We start from the raw sequence: 10,236 nt of genomic DNA, 5'->3' as shown, positions 1-10,236 counted from the left end.
AATTGCCTTTGTACTTTTGCCAATTAAATAATATCTGTCTGGGTTTGTATCAAAGTGCTATTTATATCTGCAAGGAAACAACTGAGAAACCACCCTCAAGTTTGAGGTAATCGGAGCAGGTAATCTTCAAAAGAGTTTTCCAATGTTTCCAGGTGACTGAATATTTTAACTATCAGAGACAATAAAAACCACGGTCATTCTCAATTTCCAAGTCTTACAACACTTAAAAGAGTATATGGTTGAACATTTCCAACATTATGTAAAGGAGATTCAGAATATCTTAACAAAATACTATGTCTACATACAGGCTAATGAATTTGAAATTGTAATAGGTTAATGATCTTTCTAAACATTCAAAATATAACACTGATTTAAGAAAGAGAAAATATGAATAAACCAAAAACTATTAAAAATGCTGAAAAATTCAAAACTTATGTCCAAATAAAGCTCTAGGATAAAGTAACTTAAGTGTGATATCTTTCAACGGGAGATCATGACCTGAGCTAAAGTCAGACAATTAACCAACTGAGCCACTCAAATGCTTCTGATCTGTGCATGCATTTTGAGGTTCCTTTGATGGGGCGCCTGGGTGTCTCAGTTGGTTAAGCATCTGGTTTCGGCTCAGGTCATGATCTCACAGTTCTTGGGTTCAAGCCCCAAGAACTTTTCAGTCTACTTTTGTGTTACTGAATTTCACTCTCTTTGTAAACTTTGAATTCAAATGCTTCTTGAGAAGAGCTGACAAAACAAAAAAAGTAATTTGGTAAGCCAATATCCATTATTGGTCACCGAGATTGAATAGAACTAGTATTTTTTTTTTCCTACAGGCTCCATATGCACAGGGCACATATTCAGTCTATCAATAATATAAGTTTATATGCACATACCTATATATCTCAAAAATTACACATATATATACACCCAAGTTTATAAATAAAAAGATTATATAGTAATAAATATAAATCTTAAATCTAAATAAAATTGTAAATAAATTCTAAGCAACTTAAATCAAACATCATGAAGAACGAGATTTAGCCTGTCAATTAAATAATTATTATCATAAAATCACTACATTATGTCCCAGGCAACTGGAAAAACTATTCACAATTACCATTTGGGAATTTCAATCATATTGTCATTAGGGAATTCAATCACACTGTCCCTAATTAAGTTATTTAGAAATAATAAAAAAAAAAAAAAGAAATCCCCTTAAACTACGAGCTAATATGGTAATAGATTTGTTCACGTTAAAATCAGAAGGTTTTAGCCAATAGTATTATTTAGTCATTTGAAACATCTGGCAAATAAATAAATGAATAAAAACTGTGTGTTACCAATGGGAAGGAAGAAACTAAATTTTTTGTTTTTTTGTTGGTGCAAATAATGTATCTGAGTTATTCTGTGTAGAAATCCAAAGCAATGATTTGGAATACAATAAAAATTAATGACTGATTTCAGTAAAGTAGATGTGGATCATGATTAGGTTTGGCAAACTACCACCTGCTAACCAAATCAGTCCACTATCATTTTTGTAAGTGAAGTTTTAATGGAACACAACCACGCCCATTCATTTAGGTATAATCTATGAAAACTTTTATGAACAGAAATGAGTAGTTGTGTAGAGTAGAGTCAAGTACTCTATGGTCTGCCAAACCCTAAGATATTTAATATCTGGCCCTTTGCAGAAAATGTGCACTGACCCTTGATAAAGATAAATATTTCATAATAAAAATGTTTTAGCCAGCAATTAAGAGTTCCATTAAGAGATAATAAAGAAAGATACTGGGAGAAAAAAATTTCTCAGACCTGAAGGAGATGGTTTTCCAAACTGCACAGGTTCACTGATTACTTTGTATAACACAGGAAGAAACCCATCACAGCAGGCCAGACATGATCACAGTAACACTTGAGACCTACATTCAGATCCTAGAAACTTTCAGAGAAGAAAAAAGGATGCATAAAATATTTTGCATCTTATTCCTCAAGATCAACTTAGGAAACTAAAGAGCTGATAAAATAATTCTACTCTATATATTCAGTATAAAGTCAAGTCATGCTTGACTTTAAATCTTTCACTTCTGAGATCTTTGAGAATATACTCCATCAAAATTAGAGAATAAACACTAAAAAGAGAAGACATGAGATAAAGAGGATCTGACAGATAGGGGAAGATAATTCCCAGGATGGTGAAAAAAATGGTAATTTTCCAAAGCCGTATGTACAGTAGGCTTTGTGAATAAATGGGCCAGATGGGAGCAGGGGACAAAGAGGTCTAGGCCGGATATATCAAGGGAGAAATAATGAAACTTATAGATGCATATGGAGTATCTGTCCATATTGAAAATAATTGTACAGTTCTGTCAGGACATTTGGGTGCTTGAGTTACTGATAAATAATAGGGGGAAAAAAGCAATTGAAGAGAATGAGGTAACTCCAGGATAAAGAAAAACTCATACAAGCAATGAAGTGTTAGTGTGTTTAGTACAGAAATGAAGTGTGAAAGTTCTGACAATGGCCCAACTGACAGCAATATCTGAAAAACCATAAAAATGTAAACAATGAAGTTTGAGTTAACCAGGAAACTGGGTATTAGTATTTTAGAAGAATGGCTATAGATGTGGAGTCACAAAGGGAGGAAGAATTGTATGAGTGAAATCCTCCTCTTCTAGGAGTCAATAAGTAATGCCCAACAGTGAAATCTCCAGAAATAGCTCTATAAGTTATATTACAGATGCAGAGATAGTTTTCTTTTTAAGAAAGAGGAAGATGGAGGTATAAGCAAAGTAGTAACTAGTGATGGCAAAAAAAGGCATTTTTATCATCAGCTTTATAGAACCACTGGATATTTAAAACCAAGAAAGAATTGGTCAATTACACCAAAGCAAGTCCTTCCTTCCTTCCTTCCTTCCTTCCTTCCTTCCTTCCTTCCTTCCTTCCTTCCTTCCTTCCTTCTTTCCTTCCTTCCTACCTTCCTTCCTTCCTTTCTTCCCTCCCTCCCTTTCATCTCTCTCTCTCTTTCTTTCAAGACAGAGAAAACTTTATTCAAACCCATCAGAGAAATGGAGACAGCTTAGGTCTGTAACAACTGTTGTATTTTAAAGTACAGGTCAGTAATTCTATATGAGACCATACACTGCTACATACAAATTAAATAATCAGATCACAACTTTTCAATGTTTAAAACAGAATAAGCTTCCAGGTAAAAACAGTACCTTTGTGACATTTTTAACTTCAGTTTTCCTCTCTTTCTTCCTCATCCTCTCCTTCAACAGAATCCACACTAGCCTCTTCATATCCTTCTTAAGGGCAGCTACACCCTCATGGGTCTTAGAAAACTTTCCTTCCTCCATGATCTCACCCACATACCAGGGAACAAAGGCATGCTAGGCGCACATTTTGTCAAACTTGTGGTCCAGGTGAACCCAGTCCTCTGCAATGACTGCGATTGTTCAGCATCCACAATCTCACTGTACTTTGGCCAGGTCTCTACCAGTACCATAGGGGAAGGGTGGTAATTAATACCAACTTTGAAGCCACTGGAGCTCCAGTCTACAAACTGGATGGTATGTTTGGTCTTAATGATGGCCATGGCAGCACCGACATATTTGGGAACCATGATGCCATGATACAATAGGCAGCAAGCCATGTAATTACCATGGCAAGGGTCATATTTCACCGTTTACTTGGCTGGCCCAAAGCACTCACTGGTGATCTTTGCTACAGAAAGCTGTTCACAGTAGGCTTTCTCAGGAGAGAAGGCAGGGGCATATGTGGCCAGAGAGAAGTGGATATGGGGATAGGGCACCAGATTAGTTTAGAATTCTGTTATATCAACATTCAGAGCCCATCAAATCTGATCTGAGAGAAGCAGTGATGGAGGACACTGTTTGGCTTATCAGCCTATTCAGGTTAACATAAGTTGTTTTCCAGGCAATAAAGCTCCCAGCAGGCATTGCCGATCTGTACATCAGCCTGGCCAATGTGGTTGGAGATGTACTCACACATGGTTGTTGCTTTACGTCTGCTGCTCCATTAAGCAGATGGCGCAGAGGAAGAAGAGAGATTGTTACTTATCCCAGCACAGCTTTTAGGCGGTTGGTGTAGGAGAACCTGCCACAGGTTCTATATTTAAAAGGCCTATGTATAACCAGAACTTACCCATTTACTAACTGTAACTAAATAAACTTCCATGTGTCTGAATTTTTTTTTCTTCTTAAAATAGAGATAATAGAGGTAACTATCTAAAAGAGGCATGAAAGTGGTGCCTGGGTGGCTCAGCCAGTTAAGCATCCCTCTTCAGCTCAGCTCATGATCTCATGGTTCCTGAGTTCAAGCCTCGAAGCAGGCTCTCTGCTATCAGCACAGAGCCTGCCTTGGATCCTCTGTCTCCCTCTCTCTGCCCCTCCCCTGCTCTCTCCCTCTCAAAAATAAAACCATTAAAAAATTTAAAAAAAATAAAGAGCTGATAAAAGATGCATGAAAGATGGTGAATGAACTAATAGATGTAAGGCACTTAATTATATATATTACTTTGATAAAATAGCAACTATACGTTCTTTTACAATATTATTAACTATATTCCATGTGCTGTGCTTTTTGTCTCTGTGACTTATTTATTTTATAACTTGAAGTTTGTACTACTTAATCTCCTTCACCTATTTCACCTATCTTCTATACATCTCCCCTCTGGCAACCACCATTTTTTTTTCAATTTTATTTTAATTTTTATTATTACTATTTTTTTCTTTCCAAGTTTTTATTTAAATATCAGTTAGTTAATGTACAGTGTAATGTTAGTTTCAGGTGTAGAATTTTGTGATTCATTATTTATATACAACACCTGGTACTCATTACAAGTGCCCTCTTTAATCCTTATCGCCTATTAAACCCATTCCCCCCACTTCCTCCCTGGTAACCATCAGTTTATTCTCTATAGTTGAGTCTGTTTCTTGGTTTCCTCTCTTTCCCCCCTGCTGCTATTTGTTTTGTTCCTTGAGTTCCATATACAATCATATGGTATTTGTCTTCATCAGTCTGACTTATTTCACTTACCAAAATACCCTCTAGTTCAATCTATATAGTCACAAATGGCAAGATCTCATTGTTTTTTTATAGCTGAGTAATATTCCATCGTGTGTATGTGTGTGTGTGTATGTGTGTGTGTATACACATACACACCACATCTTTATCCATTCATCTCCTGATAGATTGGGTTCCTTCTGTATCTTTGCTATTATAAATAATGCCACAATAAACATAGAAGTGCATACATCTTTTTGCATTGGTGGTTTTCATTTTCTTTGGGTAAATACCCAGTAGTGGAACTATTGGATCACATGGTATTTCTGTTTTTAAATTTTGAGAAACCTCCATACTGTTTTCCACAGTGATTGCACCAATTGACCTCACCACCAGTACTCAAAGATTCCCTTTTCTCCACATATTCATCAACACTTATTATTTGATACTAGTCATTCTGATGGATGTGAAGTAATGTCTCATTGTGGGTTTTATTTGCATTCCCCTGATGATTAGAGACACTGGCCATCTGTATGTCTATGGAAAAACCTATCTGTTCAGGTCCTCTGCCAATACCCATTACGGGAATTATTGCATCATATGATATTTGTTTTGATTTTTTTTAAGGCATCTCCATACTTCTTTCCACACTGGCTTTACCAACTTACATCCCCATCAACAGTGTATGAGGGCTCCTTCTTTTCCATATCCTTGCCCACATTTATTTCTTGTCTTTTTGACACTAGTCATTCTGAATGGTGTGAGATCATATCTAGTTGTGGTTTTGATTTGCATTTCCCTGATGATCAGTGATGTTGAGTATCTTTATTTTTTGAGCATCTTTTCATATATCCATTGGCCATCTATAGGTCTTCTTTGGGGAAAAAAAGGGGCTATTCAGGTCCTTTGCCCATTTTTAATTGGATTTTTCAAGTATTGAGTTATATAATTTCTTTATGTATTTTGGAAATTAACACTTTATCATATATATCATTTGAAAATATCTTCTCCCATTTAGTAGGTTGCCTTTTTGCTTTGTTGTTGGAACATTACAATTTTTAAAAGTAAATATAAATGAGAAAAGTGTCTCCTCACAATAACATTACAAAGAAGTAATCTGTATTGTAATGTACAAGACATACACAAAGGGTTAGCAAGTTGATTTGAAAAATTCAGAAAATAAAACCAGTCCATTTAAAATTGTTATTATTCTAATAATATAAATTATGTTTTCCATGTTGTTGAAGAAGACTATTTTATTTGGATATAAATTCACACAAGGTATTTATGAAGAGGATTAAAGTAATTTTCATGAAATTTGATAGACTTTTAGAAGACCATTGGCTCTTAGATATTTTCTCTTAGGGCAAAAATGCTAGGCTCATGTATAAAAGAAAGAGGTGTTGACAACATCAGAATTTTGAGTAATTTTAGCAATGTTTCTAAGGACCTACTTTTTCCAATTGAGCCTTTTAAAAAGACTTCATATTTTCTTTCATTGCTGTATCATATATATCATTGTCTATCTGCAGCTATAAGATATAATTCCCATTGTTCCATTAATATTTATGAACAATTATTCTTTTTTCAAACCTTAATATTCGTTTGATGAAATGGGGAGGGGAATATGGAGAAGTGCTTTAAAAATATGTACATGCACCTACAAGCTTGGTCCAGATATAAAAACTTAAATGTGTATGAAATAGTCTGAACTGTAAGGAAAGCAAAACAGTTTGTAAACCTTCCCTTCTTCTCCAAAATGGAATGGTTTTATGAATATAAATTTACCTCGGGGCACCTTGGTGGCAAGGCGGTTAAGCGTCTGACTTCAACTTAGGTCACGATCTTGTGTTCGTGAGTTCGAGTCCTATATCAGGCTTGCTGCTGCCAGCAGAGAGCCTGCTTCAGATCCTCTGCCCCTTCTCTCTCTGCCCTTCCCCCACTTGCGCTCTCTCTCTTTCTCTCACCCTCTCTCAAAAAATGAAAACATTAAAGATTCCTCCAGGCGGCAGGGTTCCAAGGAGAGGTGGCTAACCACAGCTGAGCCCTCCACCGACTCACAGGGTTTCTGCTTGGGTGATGGAGTCAGTCAAACCTGAGTTCATGAGCTGTGGCTTCAACCAGGATGTTAGTGAAGAGGGGCTGAGACATGAATATTTTCAGGATATTCTCTGGAGGATGTAGTGTGAAGGCAGCCATCTATCTGCAAGCCAAGAAGAGAAGCCTCATGGGGAACCAAATTGGATAGCATCTTCGTCTTGGGCTTCCCAGCCTCTAGATGGCTCAACCTGAAAGATCCAAGCATCTGGACTGAGAAAGGAAAGGGGTTTCCTCAGAGGAAATTCCACCCCTGTCCCAGACTGTTAGAGAACCAGGCTGGAACGCTGGCAGAAAAACCAAGAAGCACTCGGAGATCTTGGTGGATTGGAGATTTATTTAACACCGGCCGGATCAGAAGAGACTGGTTCTCCAAAAATCTGAGCACCGAATGCAAGTGGGGAGGTCTGACTGCAGCCCTGCCCACCAACACAAGTTACTTCAGACAGCACAGGGGAAGAGCCCTGCAGTTCCGCGCCACTCCAGGGACTATCCAAAATGATGAAATGGAAGAATTCTCCTCAAAAGAAACTCCAGGAAGTAGCAACAGCTAACGAACTGATCAAAAACGATTTAAGCAATATAAGAGAAAATGAATTTAAAATAATAGTCATAAAAATAATCGCTGGGCTCGAAAAAAGTACAGAGGACAGCAGAGAATCTATTGCTACAGAGATCAAGGGACTAAGAAACAGTCAGGAGGAGCTAAAAAAGGCTATATATGAGCTGCAAAATAAAATGGCGGCGACCACAGCTCGGATTGAAGAGGCAGAGGAGAGAACAGGTGAACTAGAAGATAAAATTATGGAAAAAGAGGAATATGAGAAAAAGATAAATCGAGGAGTATGAGGGGAGAATTAGAGAACTAAGTGATATGATGAAACGCAATAATATACATATAATAGGGATTCCAGAGGAGGAAGAGAGAGAGAACGGTGCTGAAGGTGTACTTGAAGAAATCATAGCTGAGAACTTCCCTGATCTGGGGAAGGAAAAAGGCATTGAAATCCAAGAGGCACAGAGATCTCCCTTCAGACGTAACTTGAATCGATCTTCTGCATGACATATCATAGTCCAACTGGCAAAATACAGGGATGAAGAGAAAATTCTGAAAGCAGCTAGGAATAAACATGCTGTAACATATAAAGGGAGACTGGTAAGACTAATGATGGATCTATCTCCTGAAACTTGGCAGGCCAGAAAGGAATGGCAGGAAATCTTCAATGTGATGAACAGAAAAAATATGCAGCCGAGAATCCTCTATCCAGCAAGTCTGTCATTTAGAATACAAGGAGAGATAAAGGTCTTCCCAAACAAACAAAAACTGAAGGAATTCGTCACCACTAAACCAACCCTACAAGAGATCTTAAGGGGTAGCCTGTGAGACAAAGTACAAGAGACATCGCTACAAGCATGAAACCTACAGACATCACAATGACTCTAAACCCATATCTTTCTATAATAACACTGAATGTAAATGGACTAAATGCGCCAACCAAAAGGCATAGGGTATCAGAATGGATAAAAAAACAAGACCCATCTATTTGCTGTCTACAGGAGACTCATTTTAGACCTGAGGACACCTTCAGATTGAAAGTGAGGGGATAGAGAACTATCTATCATGCTACTGGAAGCCAAAAGAAAGCTGGAGTAGCCATGCTTATATCAGACAAACTAGACTTTAAGTTAAAGGCTGTAACAGGAGATGAAGAAGGGCATTATATAATAATTACAGGGTCTATCCATCAGGAAGAGCTAACAATTATAAATGTCTATGTGCTGAATATGGGAGCCCCCAAATACATAAAACAATTACTCACAAACATAAGCAACCTTATTGATAAGAATGTGGTAATTGCAGGGGACTTTAATACTCCACTTACAACAATGGATAGATCATCTAGACACAGGACCAATAAAGAAACAAGGGCCCTGAATGAAAAATTGGATCAGATGGACTTGACAGATATATTTAGAACTCTGCATCCCAAAGCAACAGAATATACTTTCTTCTTCAGTGCACATGGAACATTCTCAAAGATAGATCACATACTGGGTCACAAAACAACCCTTCATAAGTATACAAGAATTGAGAACATACCATGCATACTTTCAGACCAAATGCTATGAAGCTTGAAATCAACCACAGGAAAAGTCTGGAAAACCTCCAAAAGCATGGAGGTTAAAGAACACCCTATTAAAGAATGAATGGGTCAACCAGGCAATTAGAGAAGAAATTAAAAAATATATGGAAACAAATGAAAATGAAAATACAACAATCCAAATGCTTTGGGTTGCAGCGAAGGCAGTCCTGAGAGGAAAATACATTGCAATCCAGGCCTATCTCAAGAAACAAGAAAAATCCCAAATACAAAATCTAACAGCACACCTAAAACAACTAGAAGCAGAACAGCAAAGACACCTCCCAACCCAGCAGAAGAAGAGAAATAATAAAGATCAGAGCAGAAATAAACAATATAGAATCTAAAAAAACTGTAGAGCAGATCAATGAAACCAAGAGTTGTTTTTTTTGTTTTTTTTTAAATAAACAAAGTTGATAAACCTCTAGCCAGGCTTCTCAAAAAAAAAAAAAAAAAGGGAGATGACCCAAATAGATAAAATCATGAATGAAAATGGAATTATTACAACCAATCCCTCAGAAATACAAGCAATTATCAGGGAATACAATGAAAAATTATATGCCAACAAACTGGACAACCTGGAAGAAATGGACAAATTCCTAAATACCCACACACTTCCAAAACTCAAACAGGAAGAAATAGAAAACTTGAACAGACTCATACCCAGCAAAAAAATTGAATCAGTTATCAAAAATCTCCAACAAATAAGAGTCCAGGACCAGATGGGCTTCCCAGGGGAATTCTACCAGACATTTAAAGCAGAGATAATACCTATTCTTCTCAAGCTATTCCAAAAAATAGAAAGGGAAGGAAAACTTCCAGACTCATTCTATGAAGCCAGCATTACCTTGATTCCTAAACCAGACAGAGGTCCAGTAAAAAAAGAGAACTACAGGCCATATCCCTGATGAATATGGATGCAAACATTCTCAATAAGATACTAGCAAATCGAATTCAACACCATATAGACAGAATTATT

The 10,236-nt window shown here is 36.9% G+C and overlaps 1 pseudogene; it reads right to left on the bottom strand.

The window, feature by feature from the left end:
* Positions 1-670: 670 nt before the first annotated feature.
* LOC128314781 (tubulin alpha-1A chain-like) lies at positions 671-9,578 on the bottom strand (annotated as a pseudogene).
* Between the last annotated feature and the right edge of the window lie 658 nt (positions 9,579-10,236).

This window comes from Acinonyx jubatus, chromosome A2 (assembly GCF_027475565.1).
Source record: "Acinonyx jubatus isolate Ajub_Pintada_27869175 chromosome A2, VMU_Ajub_asm_v1.0, whole genome shotgun sequence".
NCBI lineage: Eukaryota > Metazoa > Chordata > Mammalia > Carnivora > Felidae > Acinonyx > Acinonyx jubatus.
Note: the sequence above shows the minus strand (reverse complement) of the source record. Positions and strands in the feature narration are given on the sequence as shown.